Consider the following 16,661-nt stretch of genomic DNA (forward strand, 5'->3'; position numbering starts at 1 on the left):
TTTAATAGATTCCAATAAAATGATCAATTATGCAGAAATCAATGTGTATTGAATTGATGTAGAATGTGGTATCGGTTCTGCTAGGACTGAAGCTTAGAAGCTGCTTATATTTCAAGACTTTTTTCTTTTGTGTAGTCCCTGTTATGAATAGACCAGATGGCCAAACAAAGCAAAGTATAAATGGAAACAGACTGAGAACTGAACTCCAGTGCTCTTAAATGCCACTGTGAGGCCCAAACCCCTGTGTCAGGCATGCTGGTGCTGCCTCCCCCAGGCAGCAAAGCGCAGATCCTTCCACCATTATCACTGCAGGTCTCAGTTCCCGGCACCTCATGATAACCTTGGGGGGCAGTGCTGCTGATGAAGCAGCGTAATTTGAGATCTTAAAACTGTGTACTGCACCCTGTATTGAGCAATACAGCATTTCATAAACAGTCTAAAATATGTGCAGATTAAGTTAGCGTAAGAATGAACTGATGGTGAGCTAAATAGAAACAGCTCTTCTGCTGCAGGCTGAGAACATGTTCTTTGCATTGTCTCAGATGTCTGTTGTTGCATTGCAGAATGTGCGGTTACTGTATATGTAAGGGGGATGCTGTGATTACTTTTCCAAGTAAGGATTTCACATGACTCAGCCCAGGAGGATGGCTGAATCTTGGCAGTCAACTCAAGACTTCACCTTAATCTTTAAAGCTGTTCTAGATTAATGTCACCAGAATTGTTTGACAGTAATACTAGGTAAGAGAGGAGTGGCAGATCTTCTGTTAGTCTGTACTTCCAATTTGAGGCTCTGTTTACTCTGTTCCTTTGTGTTCAAAGTGGTATGTGCATTTTATTTGCCTTGGACAGTAATTTACAACTACAGTTGCAATAACTTCTGCATTCTCTGGTTATGGGCTCATCAGTACAAGAGGGACATGAAGCTCCTGGAGTGTGTCCAGCAGAAGGCAAGGAAGATAATTAAGGGATTGGAGCACCTCTGTTAGGAGGACAGGCTGAGGGAGCTGGGCCTGTTCAGTCTCAAGAAGAGATGATAGAGGGACCACATTAATGTATACAAGTATCTAAAGGAGGGTTGCCGAGTAGATGGAGCCAGGCTTTTTTCAGTGATGCAAAGCAATAAAACAAGAGGTAACGAGTGGAAACTGATGATCAGGAAATTCCACCTGGATATAAGGAAGAGCTTTGCTATGTGAGTCACTGTGCACTGCAGCAGATTGCCCAGAGAGGTTGTGGATTCTCCCTCACTGGAGGTACTCAGTCTGGATGCAATCCTGTGCCATGTACTCTAGGATGGCCCTACTTGAGCAGGGAGGTTGGACCAGATGACTGACTGTGGTCCCTTCCAACCTAGCTGATTCTGTGATTCCCAGTTTGCTGTAGAATCAGTAAGGTTGGAAAAGACCTCCAAGATTAAGGCCAACTGTTAACGTAACATTGCCAGGTCAACCATTACACAGTATCTCATGTTTTTAACATTTGCAGGGTTGTGTTCCATCACTTCCCCGAGGAGCCTCTTCCAATGCCTGACCATACATTTGGTGAATAAATTTTTTCCCAATACCCAAGACCTCCCCTGATGCAACTTGAGGCAGTTTCCTTTTGTGCCATCATTTGTTACATTGAAGAAAAGTTTGACCCTCACCTCTCTACAACCTCCCTTCAGGTAGTTGTAGAGAGGCCGCCTCCTTTCCAGACTAATCAACCCTAGCTCTCAGCTGCTTCTCCTAAGACTTGGGCTTCAATATCCATGTGCCCTCTACATGCATGACTTGGTGAGTCATAGCCATAGTCACAAGTGTGCATGACTCGGTGAGTATGGAACTTAATTATTTTCCCTTTCCACTCATTTCCTTATTGTAGGGCAGAGTTTTGCATAGAGCAGATTTATTAAATGTGATGTAATAGCAAAGAGCATAGTCTCCACACAAGATACTGTTTGTGGTTAGACACTCACACTTGGGTCTCTAGTTAGAACAATTGTGGAGTGAGAGGAAATCTGGTAGCTCTGATAAGTGCTCTGCAGAATGATTAGGCTGTTCTGTTCTTTCTCACAGGGGAGACATACTTGTAACAAGATTACCTGGCATAGATGAATAATTCAGGTTTCTAGTTCTAAGCATCTGTGGTGACCTAAGCTCCCTGATGCACAGAGTCCATCTGGTTTCATGGCGAACAAATACATGCTGTCTGATTTGTACCAGTGACCACTGTGGCACAGAATGCTGAATACTGTCATGAGTCCTGCTGCATGGCCATCCAAGAACAGTACTAGCACAAGGCATTTTGGGATGCCAAGGGAGTTGGCATCTTACAGCTCATATGCTTGATCCTATCGAAGAAACTTTGACAATGTCTGATCCTCAGTAATGCATAAATAGAAACAAAATGTGTGGAGTTGGAAGATGTGGAGGAAACATTGGTTCGCCTTACTTTTCTCCTATTGTCTCTAGTTAGGTATTAAACATCATTAACGACTGAATTTTTTTTTTTATACTGCTGTCTTGTAAAAAAACAGAACACGAAACTAATTGCTGAATTGCTCTTACCATGGAAAGTAGGTTCTTAGGGGAGGGGAAAATAAAAACAGACAAAACATTGTCATTAACCCTTTAAATGGACAAACCAATTTCAATTTTTGTCCTTCAGTTTGGTATCAGAATGCTGAAGCACATGTCAGTAGTGCAGAGTGTGTTGTTTCTTGTTGAAGCTTGAGTAAAACTGTACTCAAAAGCCTCCTTGACAGGTTTCAGTAGTAACAAATTGTCCACCCCTTCATGCGGTGACAAGTCCAGGGTGGTGTTTGCAATGCAATAGATAAGCTAATTATGCTGGTTATGCCTTCTGTTTTATTTGCTGCTCATATGTATATTAATAACAATTTTCTGGGTGGTGGGAAAGGATAACCTGACTTTCATAATTGGATCACAAATGAAGCATAAGTTGGCAGGAGCATTGTGTGGTGAAAACAAAAGCAATCGGAGGTGGGTAAATGGTCTGTTCTCATCTGTTCTACAAGGTCTGAGGGTAAACAAACAAACAACTTGTCTCAAGTATTGGTCAGTGTGCAAGTCTTCTGGAACTGCATTTATTGCAACTGACCCGCCTAACTAGTCATGAAGCTTTCCAGGATTACATAAAACTGCATAAGAAAATACAGGCACCATTCAGTATATCGTGACAACCAGGTACTTGATTTTACGTGTGGCAATTAGGAAGTAAGATTTTTTTTTTTTACGTTTGTAAAAAAATTTTTTTAGAACTTAACAAATAAAAGAAGTAGACTGAAAGTTCTTTCCCCTCAAAAAATCAGGAACACACAGTACAAGATTATTTTTGGATTGTTCTCCGTATATTCTTTTATCTCTTTCTGGGTTGAAGGAGAAAAAAGGGTGGAAAGAACAACCAAGTATATATCCGTCCTTATGGTTCCTAGTCTGGATAAGTAAGCAGTCAGTACAGATTGCAGGAGATGTTTCATACAGCAAGCTGTTCACTGTCATCATGGTGAATCTTTCTTCAGAGAAATTATCCTCGAATTATAGACTTTGTATAACATTTCCTAGCTAGGAAATCCTATTTAACAAAACTTGTCAATACCAAACTATTTTTATGTAGCATCATTAACAAACTGTTAGTTTTAATATCCTATGTCTGTACTTAGGGTAGAATTTAATGCATTGCCTCACATCTTAGTTGCAAAAATAATCCAGTTAGGTCTGTCACATCACATGATGCTGAAAGACAGGATAAATGCCTAATAGGTAAATCATTGACATTCAGAGGAAAGCACCCTATGAGCTGCCACACAGCCATACATTAAGCATAGTTTCTCTCAGAGGCTCTGTATGTTAATGAGTCCATCAGAGCTGCTGTAAGCTTATAATCATTAATTCTGTAGTCTTCCCTTTTGCTCATTCCTAGTACTTCCTTGCCCGCTGTGGTGGCTCAACAGCCAGGGCTGTTTTCCAGGGCTTTGTGGATTATATGCAAGTTGAGTAAAATGGCTAATGGTAATTGGTCAGTGCTCCCATCTTTAGGCAGCTGGGGGAGGAGTGAATGGTGCTTCCCTAATAGCAGCCTCTTTGGCAGCCTAAATTTTTATTATCTCTTCACAAAAACTGGCTGCTGTACAGCTGTGCTTGATAGGGATTTATTACTCCTGCTAAGAAGCAAAGTGTATTAATTTGTACAGAATCCTACATTAGTGCAAGTCTATCACCCTGTTACCCCGAAAGTAGTTCAAATGTCTGTGCAAAACTCAGTGTTTTCCTATGTATATGCATAGTGACTGTTTCTTTTGGGCAGATACCTTACCAGCTTTATTTTCAGATGCCTAAACTTGGATACTTCAGTGTGTGTGTGCCTGCATACAGAGTGTTGGAGCTCCTATTACAGGTGCCAGAGCTGTATTCAGTGCATGCTGTGGAGTCTCAATAGCTATTCAGCTCACTCCATGACTACATTAAACTCCACTGAGCACAATAGAAGCTTAGTCACCTTGTCCACACATAGGCAGCTTTTCATTTAGGTGTTTTCTGGAGGTAAATCTTAACCATTCTTTCCAGTGTCTTCAAAGTACAATAGTCCTGCAGTTTTTGCATCTGCCACTTCTGCATAATGATGGTAGATTTTTTAAATTGTGTTGTACCTAATATACCTGTAAATAGCTCTACTCTAAGGGCCTATTCTTGCCCTTTGGTTCTTAAGGTATTTGGAAGTGCATCTCAAACTCCAGTGTCATGTTGTGTGTTGACCTACACATGTGGCATGTAGGACGTCACTGCCATGCACTATGACATGTTGCTCTTACACCTTTATTTCCCCTGTTGCAGAGATCTCTGCCCACGTTCAATAGTTAAGTGAGCAACATATGATTTCCTTGGCATAACCTCATATATAAAGAAAAGCTCACAACACAGCCAGAGGACTCTGTGTTCTTCATTCCACTACAAAGCTCAGTCGTAAGAACAGCTCAACAGAAAAGATGATCATGGCCTTTACATAGTTCCCCTTTATCTGGAAAAGAAATAAAAGATCCCAAACTGGGGAGACAATGTCTATGTGGCAATGGAAGGCAGAGTTGTGCCAAACTGAATCAGTGAATCCGATCTAGAAATGGACACTGAGGTGCCATTCACTGGTTAGCAAACACTGACACAAAAAAGTCTGAGAAGCTGTCATGCTCAATGTCAGCAAGGCAGATAAGCATAAAAAAAAAATCTGTAGATGTTTGACAGACACTTTGTTTGGTATTTTGTTTTGGTTTTTTTACATTTGGACCATGTTTATGTAACTTGATGCCAAATCATCATCAAACGGTGAAAAGAACCTATATTCTTTCTATACAATTGATGTGTAAGAGACACCTCTTATAGCTGAGGAAGGATACTGACTACTCCTGGTACATTGTCAAGGGTATGTAAGGAACTCTTGTGAAAATCCAACTGACAGAAAAATGCAAGGAGGACAGAAAGTCATACAAGATTAGGCCCCAAAAATTGCACAAACCCTCCAGGTTGGTAGCTGGCAAGCATTCAAGCTGGTATTACTGCATTTTAAAGCCACTGTAGCAAACAATATTTTGTGAGTTAATATTGCCTGAGCTATGAGAAGGGTTCAAACAGTTGAAGTATATCATTGCTGAATTTGGTGAAAGACACAATTTGAACAGCTTTGATGCTTGCTGTATTTGCTAACCTGTATTAAAATATAAGTATTGGAGTGGTTATTCCTCAATGCAGCAGCTCAAAGGAGCTTTTGAAGCACGTGACAGCAATGGTATTAAAAGCTCAGTTCTGAAGTCAGGGAATCATGAAAGTCCCTTTGATATGAGATCAAGTGTTCCCAGCATACCCTCAGGAAGGGTGCTTGGAAGCTCTCACTCACTGCAGCAGCTAACTGTTAAAAAAACACCGAAAAAACCCTCAAGATCTGTCTAGCTGAAGAAGAGACAAAAAAAATCTTATAAACTGTGAGGCAATGACTGAAATGGCAATGAGGAGTTAGGAGCAGGTTCAGAAAAGCAACAGAACATGGAGTTTTTCAGTAGTAAACAGAAATATAATTATTGTGAATCCTAAAAATATTCAGGATAAGGGAGAAAAAAACCCTGTCATAACACATCTTTAAAGTTCAAATTGTACACATGAAAGAAAACTTAGATGTGTATCATAAAACACATGCAGAAAGCAGCACAGTAAACTACAATAATGTCAGAGATAGCTATGAAGAGAAAGATCTTGTATCAGTTACGGTTGGTGACATGGTCCTGCTCAGAAAAACAAACAGCAGATTAAGAGATCTGAAGAGACCTGAACAAAGTACAGCTGCTGCTGTTTTGATTTTTTTAAAATGAAGTTTGCTTTACTGTTTTTGTGCAAATATGAAAACAGACACACAAGTCATCAAAACAAATGCATGGGTGCAAGGAATTTTAAAAACCAAGGGCAGTGCACATTACAAAACTGTACCTTTCTGAGTTTTACATTGCAATGGCACCTCAGTACAGAAGACAGAAAGGAAGCTGTGAGAAAGAAAGAAAAAAAATGAGAAAAACCAAGTAGAGGAAAGAAAATCAGAGCTGAGGAGCACTTGTCACCTCATTTTCTGTTTATTTCTCCTTCTAATTTGCATGATGCCTGTGTGGTTCTTTTCAGAGGTTTTTGAGCCCTAAGGCTATGTTTGTAGAGCAAGAAAAGTTATGTTCGGCTTAGAATGTACTTAAAAGCCACTATATGTTGGCATTTTCAGGGTTGCTAAAATGCAAAATTGGAAGTTTTGCTCACATGCATTCCACCAGTTGCTGTCCAAATGAATACTAATCATTGTGGCATTCTCTTGTTCAACAAGTTTTTCTCGTTCCCCAGACCTCAGGTGAATGCTGCTGTCCTGAAGACAGAGAGAGTTAATTTTGTGTATCTTAAATTACCCTCAGCAAGAAGAACATGCCACAAGCATGCACACAGGTGTCCATGTGCACTCCTTAACTGGAATGTCCTCGAGGCAGTCGGAGATCCTGCCAGTCCACAGAGACAACTGTGTCAACTACTACCAAGAGGGGAGTAAATAAACAGTAAATGACTGAATTGTTTGCAAAACTGGGAGCATCACATGATGCCTGGCAGCTACAACTTCATAGGCAAAGAACTAACACTTTTATCTTGAGATGGTTTGGGGGTATTTCATTTCCAGGAACTTCCTCTGCGATAAATTTAGTTCCCAAAATATTCCACTGCTGGGAACTTAGTAGAACTGTGAATGTATTGATGTGATTGTTTGGGCAGCACCTTCCAGGAATGTAAGTCCAACATACACGTGGACTTTGCAATAGTGAATTGTTAAATTATTGACTGAACTAAGTAAAAATTGACGTTCTGGAATATTCAGCTAGCAGGGACAATAATATATCCAGATCTGACAGCAAAACATGACAGGAAAGCAAAACCCAAATAAAATAAAAAAACGACTCAGATCTTAAGCATAATAATTTAATGGGCAATGCTATGACGATAAATGTATTATTGGTCTGGATGAAAGTTTGTAAAATGTCAATATGCAGTTCCAGTGCCAAAAACTCAAACAAACAAAACCAGCAAAAAGCCCAACACAACAACACCACCACCAAAATAATTTCCATTGTAAATTCAAAGTTTTCTTGTAGAAGAAAGGCAAAAAGAAAAAGCGGAAAATGTTTAACAAACTGGTACCAGCTTTGATCTACTCCTGTCTTAAAAAAATTAGTAGGCCTGCCAAAAAAACATGACTTTGCAGAACAATTTGCAAGAGAAAACTAAGAAGCAGCATAAGTTACAATGGCTGCAAAAGGCATCTTGGATTCAAAATGCAATTCAATTTTCATATGCTTGATTACATTTGCAACGATTAACACAAATGAATTTGCTGAATTACTTTTCAAAGAAGCAGTGTAGAAGAGCAATGCTACAACTTATTTGCCAGTTTTCTATTTTCTTTTTGCTTAACAATTTTAATAAAACATTCTATATCTGAAAACTCCTCTCAGACACTTTGTATCAGCTCTTTACTATTTATTCCTTCATGAGCTGTAATTAGTCACTTGAGTGAAAAAAAGAGAGGATTGGAGTAAGGAGGAAATTGTGGTTTGACATTTTCTAAAGAAATCAAACAACTTAAAAAATGGGCTGTGCATTTCTTACTGGATGTTGAGAATGGCTGTTAAGAAATGGCTGTTAATTTCCTAGATTTAATTCCAGATGAATTTCATCAGATTTTATTTTCACAGAGTGCTGGAAGTTGGCAGGAACCTCTGGAGATCATCTAGTCCAACTCTCCTGCTTAACCTCCTGGTCAGATAGCAAAATTGCTGTCACAGCTAAACCAAATTAAATAAAGCCTCAGACAGGTCAAGAGAAGTTTGGATAGCGCAAGCCCGAAGACCGCCTATCTTGAGGCCTTGCAAACTCAGTACAAAGCTTATGGCCCATCACTAGCAGTGGCTATGCTGTATTACAGGGCTATGTGGTTACAAAGTCCATTCTGGCTGCTCCCAGTCACCTTGTCCTTCAGATATTTGGAGGTGTTCTCCAGGAATATGTGCTCCATTGTCCTCCAGGGAACAGAGATGAGACTGACCAGCCTGTGTCCTCCTACTTGCCCTCCTTGAAGACAGAAATAACATTCACTCTTTTCTACTGTTCAGGAATCTCTCCTGATCACCATAACCTCCTCATGCTCCGGGCTTTCTCACGGGTTGCAGGAGCATGAGGTTCCTGAAGGAACCATCACTTTACTGATCTTGCCAGTAAGAATCAGGTACTTCAGCTTTCTCCATATCCCTCGTTACCAGCTCCCCTACCCCATTCAGCAGCAGGCCCATGTTTTCCCTTGTCTTCTTTTTGCAGCTGATATACTTGTAGATGCCCTTCCTCCTGCTCTCCACAATTCCTTGCCAGATTCAACTCCAGATGGGTTTTGGCTTTCCTAGCCCTGTCCCTGCACACTTGGATGGTGTCTCTATATCCCTTGCAGTTTACCTGTCCTTGCTTCTACCTCTTGTATGCTTCTTTTTTACATTTGAGCTCCTTGCTCATCTTTGCAGCTACTTCCTGTTTTTGCTTGATTTCCTACACATCAAGATGGATCATTCTGGAGCTGGAGGAGGTGATACTCCTCGTCCCCTCTTCTCTCTATGGATGCATTGTACAGGATTTCTCCAAGTAGATACATTAAGAGGCCACATTCTGCTCTCCTGAAGTCCAGGGGTTGATCCTGCTATTTCCCGCCTGGGAATCCTGGGATCCTCCACCAGTGCAGCAAAGATTGCCCATGACCTTCACATCCCCAGTGAGTTCTTTATCGCTTCTAAGTGTGGAGTCCAGCAGAGTGCTTACCCTCATTGGCTTTGTGATCATCTTTGTTAGCAAGCTCTCATCAATGCACTCCAGTGACCCCCAAATTGTTTGTGTCCTTCAGGGCTGACCTACCAACCAGTATCATAGCAGGGCAGAGTTTTGTTAGAATATAAAAAATCAGCATTTAATCAACTTTATTAAAACAATCTTGTGAAGGTACTTGTTTCTGACTCATGAAAAAAAAATAGCCATGAGATTTTTTTCTGAAGCCAATCAAGAGTTCAGGTAATTTTATTTTGCAGAGCAAGCAGTAATTTAAGCAAACAGAAAAGTTATCAAGATAGCAGCAGACAGATAAAAAAGAGAGAAAACACCTACTGTGAATTCTGAGTACGTAAAGTAAACGTATTAACAGGGAGGATAAACTACTCTGCTTTCAAAGAAAGTGAGTGAGCTGAAAATTGAGCTAACACCCGCTTACATGAAAGAAATATTGAATGAAATCCTGGCTCATGTGAATTCAAGAGGAATCCTTGCTTGTTCTTATAAGGCATCTGGCAGCATTTTATTGATCTTTGACAGATATGGGTTTTGTTCCTTACCCTGCCAGGCATGACTGAGTGACTGTAGGCAAGTTGCTCAAGATCAAGTTTTGAAACACGGTCACATAATTTGCAAACCTCAGGCTTTGGATTACAATTTCAAACCTTGTGCCCATACAGCCTCAGAGTGCACACGCACCCTTTTGGCTTCAAATGGCTCTCTGAAGGCTCAGCACTTACGAAAATTGAGCAAGTGAAGTCACAACTGCACAAGTGCTTTGCACACTTGCCCTTCGTACTCTTCTCCAGACTTTTGGTAGTAATGAGGCTATTCACAATGACAACCCCAAGTTAAACTAAGCTCTGTGGGTTATACTGAAATTAGCGCAGTAAATTCAAAATGCAAACTGCTGTTGCACATTCATATAGTAATTTTATTTTACTGTGTAAAACTTTCTACTAACCTTTGCTGTTTTCTTTCAGCTTCTTCCAGTAGTCCCCAGGGAACTAGTTTCACTTAATCACACTTCCCTGCCTGGGCCAAACCTGTTCGGCATCATAACTAATTGAGTTTAAGGAAAACTAAATTGACTTTTTAGGCTCTTATTGTAAGCAGGTGGTCTTTGATGTTCGTTCCCTTTGGGTTCATTTCCAGTCACAAAACGATCTGTTCTCCATGTAACTGGAAGAAGTTGGGATAAAGTAATTAGGCAAATATCCCCTAGGTGGTGAATCTTCTACCTGATGGGAGTTTAGCTGAAAAAACCCCACTGTTTCTTTTATAAAGCAATGATTATTCACTAATCTGTTTAGCCTGGGCGCTAGGGAAGAACTGTGGTGTGTTCTTAATGAATTATTTGTAAATGAGGCTCCTCCTCGTGGGTGCTGTCTGCAGCACAGGGCTGGGCTGCGGCTGCTCCCTGCAGCCTCCCGGGCTCGGGCACTGCAAACCGTGAACCAGTGACACGCTCAAAGCATTTCGGTCATGTGCCAGACTCGGAGGTTCATGTGCAAGGCCGAGATGCAATTGGTGGTTACGAGCTCTGGACGTGTTTATGTACAGAGCCCGGCCCAGGCAGTGCGAAGGGGGTTGCCTTCCAGGGGAAACTGGATGGTCTTTTATTCACAGATGCCACGTGAGAAAATAAGCTGCAGCCTGTGTCTCAGTGGCTGCAAGGTGAAACGGCTGATACTGCAAGTTTGCCCACCACCCTTCAGTTAATTTCAAATTAATTTTGCATTAGCTGCAGCTAACAGCAGCAGGCTTGGCAACAGCAAGAACCTTGGGAGCAAACACTTCCCTGTGTCCCGAACTAATGTGTAATGGCACTGACCCAACCTGCCCACAGTTTTATTTCACAGTGTTTTTTCAGTCAAATATTCTTTTAGTAAAGCTGAAATAATGTTCTGTGGTTTTAACCCTTGAAATATCATATCTGAATGTTATGCTGAAATGAAGGATCCTGTTGAAGTTGAAACTCTGTCCATTTAAGTCCAAAAAATTCAAATTTTTACCTTAATAGAACTTATAGACAGTTCTTGTATGCAGTTTGTCTTTGATGTTCTATCTTGTATTTATTTCCAGTCATGAACATCTGTTCTCCATCTAATTATGTAAAGTCAAAATACAATTAGGTCCACCTGAAATAAAAACTGAGATTTTCTCAGTTCAGCCCTTTTGGATTTTTTTTTAAATTTATGATTATTTGTGAAAGGCAAACACTCTCAAAAGGAAACATACACACTCTTTATAGAAATTATGAAAAACAAATCTCCCTTTCTTTTCTATTAACTGTTTTTTTTAATAGTGTCTTTAAGAAGCACTACTTTCCTGTGTAGTTGATATGTGGATTCCCTGGGCAGGAAAAGCAGTGGAGGATGGTTCTGGTCCTGGTGGGGGTGTTTGTGTGGCTCTCAGCTTTGGCAACTGGCAATCATAACATCCATACTTGCTTGGAAAAGAGGGTGAAAAAGCAGTCTTTTTCAACTTTATTTCACATTAGTACTGTTTTCTTTTCACTTTTAAGATAGGAGAAGGAGAAGCAAAATTTTCTCTATCCATTTTCTTTATTCTCTTGCAAGCATGTAAACCATGTGACTGCTGGAAAGCAGCATCTGAAGAACATTTCTGCTTGTTATTTCTTACATCTGTCATAACTTTTGGCCCAGCTACTAGCAGGGGCTATCTGGGAAAGCCTACCCAGCTTGCAAATTTGAGTGTGGATGTGCTCTGGCTGGCATAAGCCGGATGAGTCATGAGTCAAGAACAGATTCAGCTCAGCTTTGTAGTTTGAGATTGCTTGGCCTTTGCTTTTCAGTTGACATCAAAGAGTGTTAAAATAGTTGAGGTTTTGTCTTCAGGCATTTTCCTCGGTTTAAACTGCAATTGTCAAACATTTCCTTTTCACAAAACAGTAAATACAGTGTTTTGTGCCCAGCGTTTTTCCTCACATGTCACACATCAATGCAGCCACATCCTTCTCAAATCCCTCCTTCCATAATTTGGCCTTTGTTCTCACCACTTAAACAGATGAATGCTCTTTAAAACATGGACTCCTTGTTATGTTTAAAACGATCTTTCTGAAGGTAATAATTGGAAACTTAGTTACTCAGTACTGAATGCAAATATTGCCATTTTGCAAAGACACAAGGACCAAGGCTTGTGCCTTTATGGGTGAGGCCTTACTGTTGTTCTCATTTTCTACCCCTTAGCAACTTAAGCATGCAGCAGATCTCGCAGGGTCTGGCAGCTCTGATAGCTCCTGTTAGTTCTTCCATCCTTCTAGGCACACGAGAGTTCAAAACAGATTCTAAATTAATATTTCATTTATAGTGGAGAAATCCCAGTAAGTGTAGCAACCAGGCTGGATGGGTGCCAATCTTCAAAAATGTTTTCTTTCTCTATAGAGAAAACAGTTCCAAGGGACACCAAAAAAAATGTAGTGAAGCAAAATAAAATAAAAAAAAAACCCAAAAGAATAACATAAGCTATGACAAAAAGGTGGGGAAGGATGAAAGGTATGCCAAAGTGAAAACTGCAAGCTTTGAAGTAGGAAGTTTGCTCAGTTGCCTACCCATCATTTTGGCAGAGATTTTACCTGGGTTCATTATCTAAACAAGCTAAAACCATCAGCAGAACCATTAACTCCAAGTCTCACTGGCAATGTCTCATAGAGAAAGGCAGGATGTAACGCTGGTAGAGCTGCTCAGAAGTTCAGCAGCATAATAATTTTCCACTGGAAAGAAAAGAAAAATGGTAGATCAAATCTAAAGTTACTCTTTTGCAGGCTTTCATTGTTTAAGCATATGTGAGATTCTGACTTTTGTTCATATTTTTGATGGATGTGACTGTTTAGAAATTTCAACATCTCTTGTGGAAAAGGAAATAATTTTCAACTTGCTTCTAACTGACCACTTTGTTGCATTAATTTGGACAAATCATCCCGAATGCCCATTACAAAATGAGACAATTATGTATTTTCAACTGGAGACAGCTGATCAGGTCTTGACTCACAGAATCTTCTGAGCTGGAAGGGTCCCACAGGGATCATTGATTCCAGCTCCTGACCCTGCACAGAACAGCCCCAAGAATCCCACCATGTGCCTGACAGAGTTGTCCAAAAGCCTTTTGAGCTCTGTTAGTCTTGGTGCCATGACCACTGCCCTGGGGAGCCTGTTCGTTGGTGGAGGCAGTGACAAAATGCCTGATGTTTTGGTGGTGTCACAATCTTACACTGTCTTTAAGTAAAATGTTTTCCTACAGTTTTTAAACCATTAAGATGTCTTTATATGCCCATATAATGATACACAGAAGTTAGGTTCTTTCAATTTGTCTGAGATGTTGCTTGTTTTGTCAGTGCAATGGGAAAAATAAGTTTGAGAGTATTCTTGTCCTACAGCGGCAAGGTGACAACAGCACTTCCGAGCCACAAGATGATGCTTTGGTGCAGCTATTTGCTCAGGAAGCTGAGTCTTTCTGGGTACTTTCCCTTTTTTAACCTTTTGACTTCATGGCTAAGTGGTCCTAATTTTGCCTTCCATTATTGCACCCTCAGTTACCCTTCCCTGGTCCAGAAATGGATGGCAAATCTCCCCGGTCCTTAGAACTACTAGTGTTTCTCTCAATTTCCCTTTTCCAATCCTCGGCGTTTGTCCACACAGAACCTGAAATTGCATTCTGGCAGAGACAGCTAGAGATGCTAGATGTAAGCATGAACAAACCTGGCAGCATAGTGGCTACATGTATCAGCAGCTGCAGGGCTGGTTATTGGCTTCCTCCTGTTCATTGCAGGAACCAGTCAAATTATACTCCCTGCTTACTCAGCAACAGGTGATATGAAGAGTCATGGCAGTCAGGTGAATTCCTTGGTAACTGGAAAATGGGAAACATTGCACCCATTTTTAATAAGGGTAGAAAAGAAGGGTCTGGGGACCACCAACCTGTCAACCTCACCTCTGTGCCTGGGAAGATCATTGAACAGATCCTCCTAAAATCTATGCTAAGGTACATGGAGGACCGGTAGATGATTCAAGACAGCCAGCACAGGTTGTCCAAGGGCAGGTCCTGTTTGACCAAACTAGTGGCCTTCTGTGATGGAATGACTGCATCAGTAGATAAGGGAAGGGCCTACAGATGTCATCTATTGGGACTTGTGTAAGGTCTTTGACACAGTCCCCCACATCCTTACCTCTAAATTAGAGAGATATGGATTTGATGCGTGGACTGTTTGGTGGATGAGGGATTGATTGTATGGTGACATCCAGAGGGTAGTGGTCAATGGCTCACTGTCCCAATAAGGACCAGTGGCAAGTAGTGTCTCTCAGGAGTCCATGCTGGGACCAGTGTAATTTAATGTCTTCACCAGTGACAAAGATGGTGGGATTGAGTGCACCCTCAGCAAATTTACTGATGACACCAAGCTTTGTGGTACAGTTGACACATGTGAGGAATAGGATGCTATCCAGAGGAACCTGGAGAAGCTCAAGAAGTGGGCCCCTGGGAATCTCATGATGTTCAATAAGTTTAAGGTGCTGCACCAGAGTTGGGGCAAACCTCCGTATCTGTACAGGCTGGGGATGAAGGGATTGCAAGCAGCACTTCCGAGAGGAACTAGAGGGTGCTGGTGGATGAAAAGTTGGGCGTGAGCCAGCAGTGTGCACTCTCAGCCAGGAAAGCCAACCATATCCTGGGCTGCATCAAAAGACATGTGGGCAGCAGGTCAAGGGAAGAGATTCTGCCCTCTGCTCTGTGCTGGTGAGACCCCATCTGGAGTACTGTGTCTGGATCTGGGGCTCCCAGCAAAAGAAAGATGTGGATCTGTTGGAGTGGGTCCAGAGGAGGGCTATAAAAATGATCAGAGGAATGCCACCTATTTATGAAGTAAGATGATTGACTTATATTTGCACAGCAGCTAGATGTCTGGGTCACCTTTCCAGACAGCCCTTGGCTACCATGTTGGCATGTCTCCCGAAGTCCAGAATAAACTGGATGCAGCTATCAAAACCCCCACTGGTGGTTATGGCTTAAGCATTGGGTGTGGGGTACACACTGCCACGCTGTCCAAGGTCTGTCTACAGCATCTAAGATTGACTTTGACTGGAGTTTTTGGAAAAGAGACCTCATTCCTTTTGGAAATTTAGCAGCCCCTGAAAGGAAAATGATGGGTTTTGCAGTGTTGATTCTAGAGCTGGGAGGAACAAAGCAGTGAAGGAACTTCATTGCAGCTCATCTACCTGGGTACAATTCCTCCCACAAACTGCAGGCTCCAGTAATGAGAGATCAGAGATAATCTGAAGTCACTAGATTTGTCACTCCAGTCTTGGTTTTGGTCATTCCTCTCCCTTTTAAATGGTGCTGAGGAATTTGGACTACTGTTTAATCGAAGTGGCTACCTGCTGCCTATGAAAATTATTTTCCCAGACAAATAACTTTTTTCCTGTCCTTCACCGCTAGCTTATTTTTGGAGGTCCTCCTGTGGCATACCTGCAAGCTTGGGGCAGAGTTGTGATCACGGAGTGGCTGAGGGAGCTGGGATTTTTTAGTCTGGAGAAACCTGAAAGGAGGTTCTAGGCAGGTGGAGTTGGTCTTTGCTCTGGGGTAACAAGTGGCAGGACAAGAGGAAACAGCCTCAAATTGCGCCAGGGAAGGTTTAAATTATATATTAGGAAAAGAATTGTTCACTGAAAGGGTGGTCAGGCATTGGAACAGGCTGCCCAGAGAAGTGGTGGAATCAGCATCCCTGGAAGTGTTCAAAAACTGTGCAGACATTGTGCTTAGGGACACCGTTTAGTGGTCGACCTGGCAGTGCTGGGTTCACGGCTGGACTCAGTGGTCTTAGAGGTCTTCTCCAGCTTTAGTGATTCTTTGTTTCTGTGATTCCGTGCCAGGAGAGGCCGAGAGCTGCGCGCCGTGTCCCGTGCCTCGCGGTGCCATGTTACATTTCCGATCAGCCAGCGCCTCGCTCCGGCCCCGCTGTGCTCGCAGCGGGTGCAGTCGCGCGGGAAGTTCTGCGAGGACAGGAAAGAAGTTTTATTCTCTTTGATAAACTGCAGTAGATTCTGTGCTAGCGGCGGATCAAAGTAGCGGCAGCCTCACTGGTGAAGTTACATATACGGATATCAAAGTGTCCTGCTCATAATTGGTGTAGCATTCACGGCTGGAGGACTGGGTGCTAAAAAAGGTGGTGGGGACAGTAAATGGAACATCTGACTGTGGACTTCTGTCGTATCTAGTCCTATCTGGAGTGCTGGTTTCAGCTGAAGCAGATCAAAGAGTGACAGCTAGTCC

The sequence above is a fragment of the Acanthisitta chloris genome, unplaced genomic scaffold, assembly GCF_000695815.1.
Source record: "Acanthisitta chloris isolate BGI_N310 unplaced genomic scaffold, ASM69581v1 scaffold5611, whole genome shotgun sequence".
NCBI classification, from domain to species: Eukaryota; Metazoa; Chordata; class Aves; order Passeriformes; family Acanthisittidae; genus Acanthisitta; species Acanthisitta chloris.